The sequence below is a fragment of the Castor canadensis genome, chromosome 15 (genome assembly GCF_047511655.1).
Source record: "Castor canadensis chromosome 15, mCasCan1.hap1v2, whole genome shotgun sequence".
NCBI lineage: Eukaryota > Metazoa > Chordata > Mammalia > Rodentia > Castoridae > Castor > Castor canadensis.
In genome coordinates this window covers 56,565,627-56,585,489 of record NC_133400.1, presented here as the reverse complement: position 1 = coordinate 56,585,489, position 19,863 = coordinate 56,565,627, and the positions used below count along the sequence as shown (strand labels likewise).

General features: G+C 38.6%; 1 long non-coding RNA gene across 1 annotated transcript in view; it reads right to left on the bottom strand.

Annotated features, from left to right (window-relative positions):
• LOC141417276 (uncharacterized) overlaps nucleotides 1-9,118 on the bottom strand; it is a 39,981-nt gene extending 30,863 nt beyond the window's left edge. The window contains exons 1-2 of the long non-coding RNA XR_012441810.1: nucleotides 8,687-9,118; nucleotides 3,829-3,895 (exon numbers count right to left, since the gene is read on the bottom strand). This is a non-coding gene — a long non-coding RNA (uncharacterized lncRNA). The remainder of the gene's footprint in view (nucleotides 1-3,828; nucleotides 3,896-8,686) is intronic.
• Nucleotides 9,119-19,863: the final 10,745 nt, after the last annotated feature.

The window sequence follows — 19,863 nt, the reverse complement described above, 5'->3', positions numbered from 1 at the left end:
ATGTTCCTAGGATTAGTCCTATTGTCTCTGTCAGAGTTTTGAATCTACCTAAGGCAGAAAACCATCCTCCAAACAGTTCAATGGGATTCCATCCTCTCCAAGTCTGGACGGAGACACAGGTAATCATTTTGTCTGTGATTTGTTTTCATGATTTTTTTTAATCAGTCTGTAAGCAGCAGTTGCTTAGGTTAAACTTTTTATAAACTTCTTTCTCAGAAGTCAGTGAACAGTCCAAAGCCAAATGGTTCTGAAAGATGGCATTGAACATCGTAGTGCTTTGTTTTGTCAGCAAATTGAGAGCTTTGGCTGTTTTATTAGTTATAATTTTAACAACAGCCTGCAGTCTGATGATACAGTTGAGCATATATATAGAAGTGTGATAGCACCAAGACCCATGTTGGTCCCTCCACAAACATAGCATGAAGTGACATTCAGTGTCTGGGCTATATACTCAGCCAGTGAGAGGAACAAGTTTTTAGCTTTGGCAGAGATGGAAAATTCATTCTTCATCTCCTCATAAAAGGAGTGAAAAACTTGGTATGAGGATTGCTCATGGCTAACAGTTACTAATTTGAGGTGCTTTAGAGCCCGGGATCAAGGCTCTTTCCATCTATCCTTATGGCAATTATATGTCCCTGTGTCCAATCAGATGACTTAAGTATATTGAAATTTATAGGATTACAGGTACCAGGAGTGTAGTTTGGGGCAGCTGTCCTCAAGAAGGACTCCTTCTCAAAGGAGAGCTGTGTGTTTTGTCCTTTCTCATGTACCCCATGAAACACTACTCCAATAATGTTACATTATTCATTTCTATCAGATCGTCAAGTGTCACCTTCACTTCATGTGCCAGCTACCCTCTGTGAATGGCATGACCACATAACCAGATGCCCAGGTCAGCTGTTTATGGTCTCTGCTGAGTCCTGTCTCCCTTTTGTTTCACATCTAGCCAATCACCATGTCCAGCCATGTTCTTATACTTCCCAAACAAAGCCTCCCTACATCTGGTAGTCCAAGCCACTGTTCTGTAACATCAGAACAACTTCCATTTCACTATGGATATGCTATTATCTGTCTCCCACTCCCTGGTTATAGGTCAATTTTACAAAGAAATCTTTAAGTTACAAATTGTGTGTGTGTGTATGTGTGTGTGTGTGTGTGTTTGTGTGTGTATGTGTGTGCAAGCACAAAGCTTGTCTATTTTATTCATCAGTATACTTCTTGGAGTACCTTCCACATAGAAGACACACAATGAGTAATTATGAATACTCAGTCTTGTTACATACACCTGACCAAAAAGACTATCATATCCTTTTTACCCCAAGCATAGGTGTTACCAAGTTAGCAAGCTTCAGTGAGGTATTAGTGAATAGTCAACAGTGGTTAGGCTACAAAGCTAATCCAAAGTAGAGGGCCAGCTCTGAAGGGACTGGAAGTTAAGATGAGCAAAAGAGATTTTATATATAAAGCAGAAAGCTAGCAAAATGGTGCTAAATAAAACAAGCAAAAGACTATATCACTGTAAGTTAGTGCTACAAAAATACAAAGAGAAAAGGGGGGAGTAACTTGGATTACTAAATGAGGAGTAGAACAGAAGCAAAACAAAAGACCCTGCAGGGGGCTGGGAGGTTATCTCAGGGGTAGGACACATGCTTAGTGTATGCAAGGCCCTGGAGTCAATCTCCAGCACTACAAGAATAAAAATTAAAACATGCAAAATAGAACAAAAAGACACTGCAAATGAGAGAAACTGGATTTATATTTACAGAAGCATATGCCATGCACAGGTTTGGTTTTATAGGAGAGGAATAAAAGACCAAAGAGACTGATGTGACAAGATTAGGGTGTTTAGACATTAAGACTGAATTTAGTCTGAGAGCAGCACAATATGGGGAACAATGAAATCTATGTAAAGATATCAAGAAGATATGATATGATTAGTTATAATAGCCCTAACTCCACTGCGCTAGCTACAGTTTCAGAAGGATATTCTCTGATTCAAAGCCTTAATGCTAGTATTTAGGCTACTTCAAATAGTCTTTGTAGAAACTGAGTCTTAAAAACAATTACAATTTCAAGGCCATTTAGTGTTAACCAATAGAAATGGAGTTTGAATGTAGCCTTCACCTGGAAGGCTGAGGTGCTCCTAAATTCACCATGATGGCTACAAATTATGTTTTAAAACCTAATTGCATGGCAGTACACATCTGTAATCCCAACACTTAGAATTCTGAGGCATGTGAACATGAAGTTCCAGGCCAGTCTGAGTAACAGCATTTCTGTGTATGTTAGTCAGGTGACGAACTCCCCTCCACCTACCCAAGTCCCTTGCAGACTAACTCACACCCACTGCAGTATCTTTGCAGCTTATTTTGGAGATGGACTATTGAGACTCTCTACCAAGATGCATATGGAAAGTTCAGCCAAACATTAGGCTTCCAACTTATTGGAAGCATCAATTTTTAAATTTCTAACTTATTTAAGTCATAAATACATGTAAGGACATTTATTAACATGTTAAGGAAATAATGATGTATTTATATTAATAGTCGGGTACATAAAGAAAGCAACTGCAAACAAAAAATTAGAATTAAAAATGTCATATGGCCTTTTTATCAATATGGCTAGGTATTATCAAAAAAAGCAAACAGCATGCACTATGTCATTTATGCTAATGAACACTTAACACTGTATTTGTCCTGCAACCTCAAATGTTGAGGGGATGGGTGAGTTGGTTGGCTTCATCATTCTACATTGAATTCAAAAAATCACTTTGCACTGGATAAATAGGTGCAACTGTAATTTTTTAACAGGTAATTAAAATTTGTTATGATGCTTATATACAGTATTTCTGAAATGTTACAAAAAATGTTTTAAGGGGATGCAATTTTCTTGCATAATGAAAATATCATATGAACCACATCTAATATATCCTGCCTGAGTACTTCCAAGAGGAACAAGGTAAGGCTCCTTTCTTCACAAGCAGTCAATTTCTATTTTGGATTCCTAACATAGTTCTTGAAATAGAATAGTGTCATTAGCAGAGATAAATTCTGGTTTGCTCTCCAGAAGTTAATCTACAGGTTGGCCCTTAATGACAGACAAGTTCTCCAGTGGCAACATCTAGGAAAGGGCAGCTGCCTCAGTATCTCCTGAGGAAGCTAAGAGGAAGATTAGAGAAGCAGGATGCTACTAAAGAGGATTCCTGTGGATAAATCCACTGTCTTCCCTCTCACCCCCAATCATGACCCGTGACCACAACAAGTCCTTCCAAAGCCAGGCACCTAAAGAGACTTGTACTAGACAGTGGCTCCCTTTTTTTTGAAGGAATAAACTTCTCAGTTAGCCCCTGAGTGTTTAATTATTTCTGAAATGCACAGCATGTGATCTTTTAAGAAATCCACAGTCATTTAATAACCATTTATATCAGACAGTCAACAGGGGCTTAAAACCAAAGGCAAACTCCCTTCCTCCAAAGACACCTCTATAAATTTTTCTTCTTCCCAATATCTTACTTATAAGACATTCTCATCATCAGATCAGAAAATAATTCAAGTCTGCACTCTGGCCAAATTATCCCCAAGCATTATTAGTACTGTTACAAGAAGTGAAATGAGGCAATTGAATAGGGCAGCAACTTAGGTGGTCTTTTCTTTTCACTTCTTTTTTTTTTTTTACAGTGTTCCATTTTGTAGCCCAGGCTTATGTCGTCCCTTCTGCCTCCTGAGTGCCAGGATTACAGATACGCACCACCACACCTGGATCATGTCTGTACTTTTACCATTACTCCCAGGACAACAGGAGATGGAATAGAACAAGGAGGACACTTACTTATTCATCTTGCATTCCACTTTTTACCAGTCAGAGAATCAGTTCAGCAACAGTCAGAAGCCTACACCTGAGGACAGAAACAAATAAAAAGGAAACATTACTGTATGCCTGCTCTATTCTTCCTTCCCTCTCTCTCTCCCTCCCTCCCTTCCTTGCTTCCTTCCTTCCTCCCTTTCAACCTACCTACCTATCCACCAACATACATACAATGTAATAAAAAACAAAAAACAAACCCACTGTGGAATAAAACAGGAACACAGAAGTTGATCAGAACAATGCAGAAAATGTGAAAATAGGTGGGGGGTATGGGGGTGGGAATGAAGAGTGTGTTACTTGATACATGATAGAGGTCACAGCACAGCACTACATTATTTAGTACAAGAGTTGAGAAAAATTAGCTTGAAATAAGAATAAAATACATGTATAAACATATCTTTGTTAAATAGGAATGAAGATGTATTTGCTAATCAAGACAGAAAAATTAAAAATTATGTTCAATATAAGATTCAAAAGAAAAACTTGACAGGTAAAATATTTCTTTTCAGCAGTAGAGCCTGAACCCCAAGGAAAAGGTATTTAAAACATCTAAAATTCAACAAGATTTAACATCTAGAATATACCAAAAAAAAAAGCTTCTATCAACTGGGGCAGAAAAGCAGCAAAAGGATACGAACACCTAATTGGAAAAGAGGCAAAGAATATATGAATGTCCAAATCATAAAAGGGGGAACCCACACAGCTAATAGGCATATAATAGGATACTCAGCTGTGTTAATAATCAGAAAAATGTGAATAAGAACAATAACATCACATTGTGGTCTGCCTGGTTCTGCCTGAAGCTTCTACCTAAATTATGAAGTCAGAAAGTATCAAGTGCCACCAAGAATCCAGGAAATAACAGCTGGCCACAGTGGAAACTAGGATGGGAATTCTGAATAATATCTAGCAGGACTTGGTGAAACTACATATATTTGGGAATGAGGGTCCTATGGGGACAAAGGAGAAGTGACTGGGGACAGTTAAGGAAGGAGACGACACAATAAAGTTAGAGACTGTGTGGCAATAACCACAGTGTGCCATGAACTCAGCATTAACTGAGCACCTGTCTTGGGAAGGGAGGGGAGGAAGGGCTGTCCATAGCATATACCCTTCAATGAACCAGTAGCTATTCGGTCCTCACACATTGTGCGTCACTCTGGGGTCCCAGTAGCAAAGATCAGATCCTTGCCTTCATGAGGTTTACAACATGGTGAAGAAAACAATTAAAAATAAACAAAATTAAGAGCATGATAACTGTTATGAAGGAAATAAAAACAAGTGATTGTTACAGAGAGTTATGAAGAGAGAGGTTCTACTTTTTAGAGAATCCACAAAGAGAGGGGGTTCCTCAGAGATCTGCAGACTGAAAATTAATCAGGAATTCAGCAAACTGAGGGAAGAGAGCTCTAAGAACTGCATTCAAGGTCACTGAACACAATGTCACCAAAGTACCCCAGGTGACTTTGAATGATGACTTTTAGGTAATTTCTGTAGTTCCCATGAGCAACCTTAAAACCCTGATATACAAACTGTGGACCTCAAGGATTCTTGGGAGAATCCAACATACTGTGACTAAAGAATTCAACCTTGGAGGAAGGGAAAGACAGCATCAATGTGAATATTGTATATCTTTAAAAATTATCTTTGAGCCAGGCACCAGTGGCTCATACCTGTAATCCTAGCTACTCAGGAGGCAGAGATCAGGAGGATCACAGTTCAAAGCCAGCCTAGGCAAACAGTTCATGAGACCCTATTTCAAAAAAATCTTTCACAAAAATAGGGCTGCAGAAGTGGCTCAAGATGAAGGCCCTGAGTTCAAGCCCCAGTACCACAAAAAGAGTTTCTAGTTTCTGTAAAATTACTAACTGAATATTTGTATATTGCTTTCCTAGCACAATGTCAGGATATTAGGATGAATATAAAGTTTTCTATCCTTAAAGTTCTTCCTTCCATTTCATAAAATTCAGAAGTCTACTTATTCCACATACTAATTAATTTTTATGACTGAAAGTCAACACTTATTGAACGTACACCTGATAAGGCACCATTATATAACTTCATTTGATTCTAACAATAACAGAATACTATATTATTTCTACTTTGGAGATGAAAAAGTGAGGTTAACAAATTTGCTATGGCCAGAAACCTAAGTTGCAGGGAAGAATTCAAATGAACATCTTTCAAACATCAAACTCTGTGTTAACAATGACACTTGTATCCTCACTGAATCCATTCAATGTTTTTCAAAGTATGGGCCCTGGACCAGCAGACCATCACTGCTTGAGAACTTACAAGAAGGGCAAGCATCTCAGACCTGAATCAGACAGTGGGAGAGAGGGCAAGCCACTGAGTTTAACAAGTCCCTCAGGTGAGGTGGGGGTCAGGACAGAGTTTAAGAACCACCGGTCTAAATTTTCCATGCTAAGATTAATGTGAAAGGTGAAATGATACTACTTTGAAAAATCTAAAATGTAAAGGTTTTTGTCCTACTTTAAGTGACAATAAATTAATAAATTACTTTGTTTCCTCAATATTTGCAGCCCATGAGCACCTTCTCTTCCAAACCTGAGGAAATGCGTAATCTGTAATCTGATTACACCACATACAAAAGTACAATCCAGACCCACCAAATAAATAAAAAAATGTTTAAAAAGTACAAATGACGCTCAGTACCCACAGGTTTCCACAACCAAGGATTCAATCAACTGGAGATCTTAAGCATTCAGTGGGGGGGTGGGCTGTGTAGTAAATGTGTAAGGACAATTTTTAATTGTTATTTCCTAACCAATACAGTATAATGACTATTTACATAGCATTTACATTGTGCTGTGCACTACTATGTAATCTATGTGATTTCAGTAAAGTACAAGGAAGATGTGCTTCTAGGTTGTATGCAAATGCTCTCCTATTTTATATAGGGACTTGAGCATATGTCCCTGGACTTTGATATCTGGGGGTATCTTGGACCCAAATCCCAGAAGACAGGAAGGGATATCTGTATACTCTGTAAGCCTCACTAGGAATTAAGCTAAACTCAAAGTGCCAAGTTCACACTGATTCGTCAGAGGCTAAATGATAAACTATATTAGGAAAAACAATGTTTTTTAAAGTACTGACATAGAAGTTGATCAATCATGGGCCACAACTCCAACTGCATAATCCTTTTTATCCTGGGCTCAATTCCCATGTATACAAAGTAAGTAAATGTAAAAAGGAGAAAAAAGAAAAAAAAAAACTAACAATTCTCTGGAGTTCTCTTCGCCTTCATATCTTTAAGAGGTTATCCCCAAGTGTCCCTCTGGGCCTGCTGCACACTGACCCCTAAACTCTCTTGCTGGACAGTGTTGCATTTTCAGTTCTTCTATAGATATACATTAATGATTTATTCAAAGTCATGAGTCTTAACCAAAATTGACCACTTTGTGTTTTCCTTACACACATTAACTATTTCAACTCAAAAACAGAACTGAAATCCACTGCCTGCAAACATAAACGTTCTCTAATTTGGAAAGACTCCAGCCCTCAATTTTAAAGAAACTCACATAGCACCACCAAGTTTTGTTTGTTTTCTTTTGCCAATGTGGAAAATTACCTTTCTGGAGAAATTTAAACTAGTTTAGCAATTTAGGAAGAAAAAGAAACCTAACACACAGTATTTCTTTACTTGAAAATAACCATCTCTGACTCCTGTACTCATTATACAGAAGCTTGCTTGATGGTGAGAACCTAACCCAGATCTCAGATGAAATCCAGAGTAGGAGTCAAGTGACTGGGGTGTGATTCCTTTCATCTCCAGAATTTTCAGTTGGTGTCCCTATAAAATGGGTATGCTGTGCACAACCTCCCTCAAGAGGTAGGAGGGTAGCAAACTAAAACTGACACAGTGCTGTAAGTTTCTCCATTAACAGACCTAAATGGAAATCCTGTCTTGTAGAACCAAGTGGATCTGGACAGGGAGAAAGGCCATCACTGTACCATTACTGCTAAAACTTTGTGACCTTCATCAATTAACGTGAGAGTAAATGGTATATTAAGGAAGTCAAAGAAAAGGTAACCACAATTCAAGGTACTTGTTTGCAAGTACATCAAGTTGTGTATTGAATTGCCTAGGGCTTTTCTGCTATGGATTACTGGCATGATTACCATATCTAAAACCTAAAGTATGTTGCTTTTAGAGAGGCTTTTTTATTTCAATGCTGTTGGTAAAGATCAGAAACAGAAAAAAAAAAATAGCAATTTTACTCCCATCCATGGCAGAGTGAGAACAAGGTCCCACCCCCATAGTCCTTGCAAACCTGCACAGGCATTCCTCAAGAACCTTCCTCCCCCTCATTCCTCTCTCACCCTTCCGCCCCACTTCAGCCCAAAGGTGAGTCACACTGTTTGTCACTTAGGGCCCCCAAACAAGTTCACATTGAAGGCTACTTTAAATTTAAAAATACAAATAAATAACGTCAATGTGTATGTCGCCCTGCTAAGACCCAGACTCCAGGAAAATATTAATTAACACGACCCAAGGAAAGAGACCGATCTGTTTAGGGGAAAAAATCTGTTTACCATGGCTTAGCAGCGGAGCCTTCTTGCTTGGGAGCCTGACTGACAACTCCGCAGTTTCCCCTTCACCTGCAGGTCCTCCCGCCCTCGCTCCCCCAAGGTCCCCAGAGTCGGGCGGGGTCCCCAAGGTCGCGCCTGCAGCAGCCGCCTCCTTCCTTTCTCCCCCACGTCCGGACACCTACAATCCCGGCCCGCGCGTGACCCCGCCCCACACCTCCCTGCATTGTGCGGCCTCAATGCCTCCATGGTCTCCAGAGCCACGTGCCTTGAGTGGACAGAGGCTCCTCCGGGGACCATGGCCCCTTCGCCGGCGGGCAGAGCAGCGAGGAGAGCCAACCCCGCCATGCACCAAGCTAGGTGCTTTGATGGGCGGAGCAGTGCCCCGAGCTCCGTTTACTGCTCTGGGCAGCCTTGGTGCGCTGGAGGCTCACAGGCTCTGGCCGTTTTTCCCCAACCCGGAGACAAGGAGGCAGCGACCACTGCCACTGCTAAGAACAACCAGGAGCCAACCACGGGGTTGCACCACGGTGGGCGCTGAACAAGGAGCACAGAGCGAGCTCAGGTCCCACGTCCAGGCTAGGCAGGAGCCTCCTGGGGCTCCACCTCCCTCGAAGGCCTGGGGAGCAGCACCGCCCACTAGGGTCGCTGTGGATGTTTTCTAAGAGGCTTCTACTGATAGGCTGCGAAAGGAACAGGCATTTCAGACTTGAAGGTCATCTCTTCAGCAGAACACAGTAGCTCCTCCTCCCACCCGCAGTCCTTGCAAGCCCCGCCGCTCCTGACCGCTTTTTCTTGAGTTTGTGCCTCCTTCCCAAGTGGTGGCTGAGCCACTGTGATGAGGAGCAGCTAGCCTAGCTAAAGAGAACCCCGGATATCGAAATGCCATTTGAGGGACACAGCTTTCCTACCTCCCTGCAATTCCATTGCCGTGTGAATAGGTGAATAACATCCTAGTTCAACATTTTATGGACTTAGGGAGGTCTGAGGATGTGTGAAAAATGCTACCTAAGATTCAGAAGGACAATGTCATTCATGAACAAAAGGCATAAAACCTTTTCTCCTTGGACGAGATCATTGGTGAATTACACCTCTCTGTGTTCCACATTGAGCATTTACTGCTTTCATAATTAGGAAAAAGAAACATTTAAAAACTAGAAAAATTAGGAAGGTGCAGAAAAAGGTAAATACAAAGTTTAAGGATATGAAGGAGACCAAGACTTCCACAATAAAATAAAATACAGTAGATACACTCTACATTTGGGTTCCATCAGAAAAATGTGAACTGGCAGAGAAATATGAGCTGAGTGTCCTTCACCTCTCTTAAAGGACATTTGACTGAGGTGTCCCACATCCATCCTGAGTTACTACCAATTAGGCTGCAAGTAATGTTGATAGTACTTCATGGAAACAGCATTATTACAGGAAAACTGTTGGACAGGTAGACATAGATGATATGACATAGACTGAATATTAAAGTGAGGAAGGTGGAAGGGTTGTGACAGGGGCCAATGAGCCACAATTAGAGTAATAGAACCTCTCAGCTACAGCCCTGTCAGTTGTCATCTAATGTATTTCAGAAGAGGATGATGCTCTATGGAATTATGAAAATTAAAGCCCTTTGTGCAATTAGTATATCATACTTGTTTTTAAACATTAACTAAAAAGAGGATGAAGCAAATCTAACCAAGGACCACTCTAAAATAATTATTTTTAGCTGTCTCACCCTCCTGTTTGTTGTTCTTGTCATTCTCCTGAAGTTCTAAAATTGTTATTTGAAAATTATGCAATTTTTCCCTGGGTATGGTGGAGTACACCTCTCTGCGAGAGGCAGAGGTAGGAAGAGGCCAACCTGGGTTACAGAACAAAACCTGTCAAAAAACAAAAAGAAAAGAAACAAAAAACAGAAATTAGGCACTTTTCCCCCAACAAATTCATGAATTATATAATAACGAAAAAAATGGAGATTGAGGAAAATCAAAACTAAGGCAGGAAAGGAATGTTACAATAGAGATAAACTTGAAAAGAAGTAAGACAAATAAAGCTGAATCAAAGAAAAAGAGAATATCCATTTTTCTATCTTATAAATTAACTATTGTTATGTCCTCATAATGTATTGCTCCTGTTATTAGTATGAAGTGATCCTCTTAGTCTTAAATTTGAAGTCTACTTTTACATTAAGTAGACTTTAAATTTATGTTATTCATGTTTTATATAACAATAAATAAATATAATATTTATATGTTGTATTTATATAATATAGCTACTCCTGCTTGGTTTTGGGGGTCCTTGGTTAGGTAAACTCTTTTCGATCTTTTCACAATAAGGTATTGTTTATTTCTGTCCTTAAGGTGGGTGTTTTGTAAAGAACAAATTGTCAGGTCTTCCTTTTTAATCCAATATTTTTTGCTAGGAGTGTTGAATCCATTAACATGCAGTGTTAAAATTGAGAGGTATGTGGTGATTCCTGCCATTTAGTTGTTTTTGTTCTTTAAGGGTTTATGTATATGAAACTATACTTATGCTACTCTCTAAATACTTTTCTGCTCTTTTCTTAAATTTAATAAATTCCCATGCTTTATGGCTATGCTTATTTTTATTGTCTGTGAATAGGATTCTTTTCAGTATCCTCTAGAGTGCTGGTTTAGTGGTCACATGTTGTTTTTGTTTCTGTTTATGATGAAAGGTTTTTATTCCTCCCTCAATTTTGAATGATAGCTTTTCTGGATAGAGTATGCTAGGATGGAAATTCTTTTCTTTCAGTGCTCAAAATACCTAATTCCATGTCCTTCTTGCTTTTAAACTTTCTGTGGAAAATCTGATTTTTGATGGGTTTGCCTTTATATGTTATTTGATTTTTCTCTCTTAAGCCTTCAATATTTTTCCTTATTCTCTGTACTAATTGTTTTAACTAAAATATGCCAGGGAGAGTTTCTATTCCGGTCATGCCTCTTTGATGTTCTGGAAGCTTCCTATTTGAATGGGTATCTCTTTCCCAAGACTTAGAAAATTATCTATTATTATCTTGACAATATTACCTATACCTCTGGCTTACACACTTTTTTCATTTTTGATTCGCAAGTTTGGTCTTTTGATGGAGTCACAGAGTTCTTGCATATTCCTTTTGCAACTCTTCAGTCTTTTGTCTAAGTATACTTCTGTTTTTTCTTTAATCTCTATTTTGTCTTTGAGGACTGAAATTCTGTCTTCCACTTGTTAGAATCTGCAGGAGTGGCTTTCAACTGTACTTTTTATTTGACTTATGGAACTTTTTGTTTCCAGAGCTTCTGTTTGATTTTTGTTATTGCTCTTAAGACTTTCTGTATCTTTGTCTGGCTCCTCTTCCATATCTTGTACTGCCTTCTTTATTTCATTAATTTCTTTGTCTTTTTTTCATAATTTCCTTGGTTTCATTTTGGAGTTTGGTGAAATGCTCTTTGAGTTAATTTAGTTGTTTCTGTGTCTTCTTGAGATTTTTTACCCATGTTCTCTTGTATTCATTGAGCTGCTTTGGTCATCCTTTTAAAGCTCATTAAACATTCTTGTTATCCTTTTTCTGACATCAACAAGTAAGTGCTCTTCCTTTTCACTGTTTATCTAATCCTGTATTATGTGATCATTATCCTTTGGAGAAGTCATATTCCCCTGCCTTCTCTTATTACCCATGTTGTTTAGTTGGTTGGAGGTTTTAATCACCTGTTATCATTCCCTTGATTTAATATCTATCCTCTGGCTAGCTTAGTTTTTAGGTAGGTTCTTTAATCATTTCTGTTCACTGACTTGGACATATAACTTAGCAAACAAACTCATGGACTTATTGCTGAACCACTTATTTACATATTATATAAAACCTTTGGCAGTACTATCTATAAAAAGCAGGTACTGGGGAAATTATTTACATAGAGATCAATATTTAGATAATAAAAATGAGGGGAGAGAAGAGGAGACAGTGAGAGGAGGCATGAAGTGTAGCTATTATGAGATAATAAGACCCTTATCTGTATAAAGGTATAGTTCACTTGTTGGGGGGGGTGCTATTATTAGGGATTTCAGAGGGACAGGAATGGTGGGGGTAATGTATAAATTTGGTATAACAGACTATTAACTGCGTGGTTTCTTTGGAGGAGGTAGGGACAGTGAGGGGAATTAAGGGGAGGAGAGGAAAGGAAGGAGAATTAATGAAGTGAGAAATGAGGAAAAGAGAAGAAAAATTAGGGGAGAGAAATGAAAGTGGAACAAGAGAGCTAAGGAAATAAAAATTTCAACAGAATTGAAAATGTAGGTAAGTAACAAAAAATTAAAAACTAAAAAAACACAAAAATATGTATTTATTGTCCAAATTTCTTTTTTGTGATGGATAGAATTGAGTTTGCTGTGAGTTCAGTGAGTGCACTGGGCACTTACCTCTGATTTCTAACACAGGTACTGTCCTTTCTGAGAGGTGCTTTCTCTGGGTCCCTGCACCTCCTTATGGTTGATATGATGGACTGGTTGGCAATTGGTGGTGCCCCTCTGTACTGGACAAGATTATGGGGGTTCTATTCAGGATATTTAAGCCCAGTTGCTTCTTGGAGAGTTGAGCAGTCACAGTCATCTTTGAGTAAGTGCATTCTTGGAAGTTATCCCACGAGGAGCTGATGTGTGAGCAATGGTCAGCCCCTGCAGCCTGCTCGGCAAGCCTGGGAGCTAGAGTTGAGATGCTTGATTGAAAACTCTTCTTCTAGGAAGACTGTTAGTTTCATTTCCTTACCAGTTTGTCCATGGAGGTTGAATGCATTGTTATTTTCTCCACATTGTATGAGCTGAGCTATCCCTCTCCCTACACAGGCTAGAGGGTTTAGGGCTGGGCTGCACCTCCCCTACCTGGCAGGCCTGAAGTCTCTCTCTATTAATTGGGACAACAGTTTTGTCCAGGCAGGGTTTAATCTGCCTGCATGTTGCACTCACCTATGTGTTTTCCTCCAGAATAGATGGTATGGCAAATTCACCTGAGTTGATTGTAATTTCTCTTGGTTATGTCATGTTCAGGGTTGCAGGGAGGCTACAGTCAGAGGTTCCATGTACACAAATCTTGGTGGGTTTAGTATAGTCCAGAGACTTTCCTCAGTTCTCTGTATTGAATGTTTGGTATTTGGAAAGAAGAAAAAAGAAGAAGAAAAAAACTGGTGAGAATCCACTCTCTGATGGTCTGGTGTGGCAGCTGGAAGCCACAAAAGCAGGCTTATGGTGCTATTTTGTCCTAGGTAAAGCTAATGTAAAGGTCAGTCATTCTACATTGTTTTGCTTATGTATTGGTGTTGTCTTAGTTACCAGAAATGCCAGGTTCCCTAGTCCTTGATTTCACAAACATAAAGTTTACTTTCAAACCCCACATTAATTCCATCTATGATGGCAATATAAACTTGGCTAAACATAAATTACCTTTATGATGTGAGGGAAACCATTCCTAATAATAGTTATCTCTGTGATGGTGCTGCAACATTTGCTACACAGTAGTAATTTCTATCATGGAACAGGAAACTTTGCCTCACATTGGTGGCATGTTTGGTGGCACTGTAACCTTTGTTTGCCTAACAGTAGGCCTCTATAATGCACCTTCACTTTTACATCACAGTAATTAGCCCTGTGATTGTGCCATAAGTATACCTCACAGTAGCTGCATCTTTGTTGGCACCATTAACTCACAGTAACTAAACCTTCTAGTGGTACCAAAACTTGTCTCAAGGTAATTACCATCTCTGATTACACTCACCATAACTACCTCCAACATGATGACATGTATTGAAAGCTATTGAATAATGGGGTGTTGGAGGGAAAGGGCAAGGGAGAGTAATGAGTATACTTTACTGACCAGAGTAAAGTATACTCAGAGCAAGGACACATCAAGAAACCCCAGTGTGATAAAGTGGCTCAAGTGGTAGAGACCCTGCCTAATAGGCATAGAGGTCCTTAGTTCAAATCCTGGAACCACAAAAGAAAATTGAACTGTGTCTGCCCTTGTTGCTCACACCTGTAATCCTAGCTACTCAGGAGCAAGAGATCAGGAGGATTGCAGTTCAAAGCCAGCCTGGATAAATAATTCATAATACCCTATCTTGAAAAAACATATGGGCTGGTGGGGGGCCCAAGTTCCCTAGTTCAAGCCTGGTACTGCAAAAAAAAAAAAACCCTTTGAAAATTGACTTTGTAATTAATACTGAGAAACAGGACTGTAAAATAAGTGCTTATAGGAAAAGGGAAGGTGAATGGAGTAGATAAAGGTGAGGGAATATAGTTGATGTGTTTCATATACATATATGAAATAAAATGATGAAACTTCTTACAAGTGTTTTAATTGGGGTGAGGAGGGAGTTTCAGGAGAGGAGATTGTGGGGTGATTTAACCAATGTAAAAACAACTAGTTAACAAAAAATATAAAAATAATTATCTCTATGATGTGAATAAAAATTATAGCTCACAGTATTTACCTTTACATTGGCATTATATGTTTGCCTCACTCTAATTACTCCCTCTAATGTCACAAACTATAACCTACTTCCTTGATGGCAATGTACCTTTACATCACAACAATTATCTTTGTGATGCCATGAAAACCTTTGCCTCAAATAATTTATAACTGTGGTAGCAGCTAACTTTACTTCATGGTACCTACTGTCTGTGATTCATGGTAATACAATTATTGCCTAACAGAAGCATGGCAGAGAAAACATTACCTCACAGTAATTACATCTATAATAATACTGTAAAATTTGTCATACAGTCTGTACTTTTATGATTGCACCAGAAGTGTTACCTCATACTATATACCTCAGAGTAAATAAGTTATATGATGGCACTGTGACGGTTACCACAAGGTAGATATGTTTTTGTTGCAAAAGTAACCTTCTCCTCACAGTTCAATCCTTTAAACATTTCAGCATTGCTAAAATTTCTGGCAGGTTGTGTTTTAATTTTCATTAGATTGCAGGAAATTTTCATTATTCCCTTTATTAATTTGTAGTGATCTTCTAGAGGATTATCTCTTCTCTCTAATCTTAGACAGAAATATGCTTTATCAGAAATGAGTAGAGTTATTCCTGCCTACTTTTGGGGTCCATTTGTCTCAACCTTTTTACCCTGTGCTAATGTTTGTCTTTGTCAGTGGGATGAATTTCTTATATGCAACAAATGGTTCAGTATTGCTTTTAAATCCAATTTGCAATTATTTCTTTTGAATGGGAAACTAGGGTGATTCAAATTCAGGATTAATATTGAAAGGTATGAACTATTTACTGATTTGGTTATTTTTCTGATGTTTACTTTCATATGCTAATGTACATGGTTAGTGGGGTTTTTATTCTTTCTTACACTTGACTGTTTTTGTCTATCTTTTTATTCTGTGTGTAGGATGCCTTTAAGTATTTGCTATAGTGCTAGTGTAGTGGTCATGAAATCCTTCATTTTTTGCTCATGTGGAAAGTTTTTATTTCCTCTTCAATTATGAACAATTATTTTTCAGGGTTTCTTTCAAGGCTTGAAATATATCATTCCATGCCCTCCCATTTAGAAGTTGTGTTGAGAAATCTGTTGTTATTCGGAGAGGTTTTTCTTTATATATGATCTGTCACTTCTCTTTTGCAGCTTTCAAAATTCTTTCCTTGTTTTGTATCTTTAGTGTTTCAATTATGATAGTGTGAGGGAGTTTATTTTCTAATACTTCCTGTTTGGTGTTCTGAAAACCTCCTATACCTGGATGTCCTTCTCTGTCTTGAGATTGTGGAAGTTTTCTGCTGTTATGTCATTGAGTAAATTAAGTATGCCTTTAGTATCTATCTTTTCTCCTTCTTCTATACCTATGATTTGTAGGCCTGGTCTTTTGATGATATCACAGAGGACTTGCATAATCTATTCATATTTTCTTAGTAATTTTTCATGGTCTTCAGCTGATTGAATTAACCCTTCCATTTTTATCTTCTATCACTGATACTCTCTTTTCAACCTGATCCACACTCCTAGCCAGTGGCAGTCTACTAAAATAACTTATTCTAGATTGGTGTCACTTTACCACTTTCTGCTCCTTTTCCAGTGTGTGTGGGAGGGGAGGGGCAAATATGGAACAATTGGGTGTCTGAATTTTATTTCTGGTGAATGTTCTGGTGAATGTTTCTCTATTTGCCAGTCCCACACTGTTCCCCTGTTCCCCCTTCACTTGTAGCCTTACCCTCTTCATAGCCTCCAACTACTTACAGACTATTATTATAGTCTGGGCACAGTATTTTGTTAGGTCTCCGCTATGTTAGCATGTTAATAAATTGTGATGGGAAGTGGATGGACTTCGCTCCACTTCTCAGATAGGGCTTGCAGCTGGCAGCAGTGCCCTGCTAGTCTGAAGGGTTTTATTTTTGGTCACTGTCGTGATGGATCTGTTTCTTACTGGTTACTATACCTCTTTGCAATCCATGCACTGGTTCATGAGGGAGTGCTACATGGGGAACTTCTGGGTCCCCAGTGGAATGTCTGTACAGAGTGTACAGCTCTGGGGTTACTAGGCACAGAGAATAGTATGCATGGTGGGTAGGGTCTCAGCAGGACCATGGGCAAAAAACACCCAGAATAGGTTTTTGTATGCCAGGGAGATAATTTATGTACAACTGAGGATGTGGGCTAGGTGCAGCAGGCCTCTGTAGTTCTATGGGGACTGGCATCAGAAAGGCCTGGCATCAGCCTTTCTGTGCCACTTGGAACTTCTGGAGATAGTGGGGAGGACATTGCACTCCAGGAACCGAGTTAGGTGCTCTAGGACCAAATTCTATGGGTCCTTGCTGCCATGATTACCTTCAGCTCCTAGGATGTTGATTCTATGCAGTTCTACAGGGAGTTAAGGTGCAAGAATTGTTGTAGGGAGTGCCAGTGTGGAGTTCCTGGTAGTGTTTTTCAGTACCCATCTTCTACCTCCTTCCTCCTCCTGGGCTAACCTTTTTCAAATAAAGAAAAAAATCTGTAATGTCATTCCTCTTCCTTGTGAGAAAATTGTTATGATAATGTGGTGAATGTAATTAGATGCTGGAGGAATATGTGCCCAATATTACTTAATATTGACAGTATATGATAGAAGAATGTTAACAAGAAAACCAACACCTGGGGCAGGGAAATTCATGGCCTGTTGAAAAATTAAAAGTCCATGAAATTGCCTAGATACAAGGAATAAAGACAGTAAAATATAACAGGAGCTGAATAAAGCAGATGAGGGAGTCATCATCTCTGCCAAGGTACACCTGGTCAAGTTCAGAACCAGAAACAACAGACCTGCAAATTACATTTTGTGAGGTGCAGCAAAAAGTTGAGCTTGCAACATGTGTCTGAAAAGCTTTAAGATCCAAATTTACCTATTTTAGAAATAAAATGACTATTTTAAGTAAAGAAGAAACTTTAACATAGAAAAGACATACAGTTTAGAAGATGAAAATATAAAGAAAGAGAAGAAAAATATTGGGGATAAAGAACAAAGTGTGGGAAAAACTAATCCTTGCTCTAGTGATAACAAATATCTATTTTTCTTTTATATTAGCATATTTTAATTATATAAAATATGGGGGGTTATTATGTCATTTCCATACATGCATGTAATGTACATGTAATGGGAAAACTGATCATGTCTATATGCTGAGAAGAAACTGTTTGTAGAAAGAAAAAAAACATAAAATTTTGGTGATATAACTAGTGAATTAGAGAAACTGAAACAAAAGCCACCAAGGGTAAAGGTAGAAGGATTAACCTTGTGTCCTCATAAAACTACCCATTTGTGTTATCTTCTTTTCACTACTGAGTTGTCATATAACAATTCTTAAATATCCCCCTCAGAACACTATTTCCTGACCATAATTAAGAATCTTATCCATTTTTATTCTTAGCCCTCATAAACATCACAATAACTATACCCATGAAAATGTCTCAATTATTTTTATTATTGCTCATTCATTTATTCATATGTGTATACATTGTTTGGGCCATCTCTCCCCCCACCCTCCTCCCCTTCCTCACACTCTTGCTTCCAGGAAGAACCTGTTCTGTTCCCTTCTCCAATTTTGTTGAAGAGAAAACATATGAAAGATCATTTTTGCTAGTTTGAGATAAAGATAGCTATACAGAGAGATTCCTAGCATTGCTTCCATGCACATGTGTATTACAACCCTAATTGGTTCATCTCTACCTGAGCTTTTCACTACTTCCTGGTCCCCTTCCCAAAGTGGCCTCTGTCAGTGGAAGATTACTTTATTCGATCCTCTACAGTGAACACATCAAATATTTTCAAGTTTTAGGTTTCCCTATTCCCCCTGTATGCATTCTCCCCTTAGTGTGTGACCCATGTCCAACAATATTTTGATTCTTTTCTTCTGGTTTTATTTTGTTTTGTTTCCTAAGACATGATCTCATTATATAACCCACACACACACACACACACACACACACATCTTCAACAAAGACACGTATGTCTGTTATACTAGGGGGCAACATAAGTAAGAAACTTGGGGAAACATACCCTATGGTTCAGCTTAATCTTTGCATTATTGGTGGTGTCATTTATGAGCAGGAACTAAATTAATAGCACTTATTAGGTATTATGTATATTTGGTATATAAACCAAACAGTCGCTATGTTAATTTATCAACTCACACTATAACAGAGAAAGAAGGGCAATGACAAGCCATGTACAGTACCACCTGGTTCATTTTGCAATCAAATAATTTATATCCTGAGCTAGAGTTAGTGATATACACCTGTAATCCCAGCACTCAGGATACACCTGAGTGTATCCTGTAATTACAACTGTAATTCCAGGCAGGAAGATTGTGAGTTCCAGGTCAGCCTAAGCTATATAGCAAGACCTTATCTCAAAAAAACCACAACAGTAATAATAATAATAATAATTTATATTCTACAGTCTTCCAAAGCAGCTTTGATGTCAATAATTTTCCATGATCCCATATAAGAAGTAAGCTATAAATGGGGGTGAGAAATGGAACAGAATATTTTTCAAAAACTTAAAAGAAGCTGGACTAATTTGAGTCATCTTAAGGCTTAAGCTAAAAAGAAATCAAAGGGATTATTTATAAGTAGGAAATATGTAAGTTTGGGGAAAAAACAATGAATGTTTTTCCTGGTCCTACTTTCTGAAGGAAATTTTGTCATGGGGCTATTTCTAGCCCCAGTCAATTAGTTCACTGCTGCTATTCCTATTTTTACTGCAAGCAGGATTCTTTTTTGGTGTTTGTTTGAGACAGGGTCTTGCTAAGTACCACAGGCTGGCCTCAAACTTGCAATCCTCCTGCCTCAGCCTACCAGTACTAAGATTCTTACTACAGCTGTGGTAGACATTGTGAGAAATCCTATACACACACTTAGAAAATATTTACTCCTACAACTGCCCTATAAGTAGATCCTATTGTGTTCTACACTTGCAGGCAG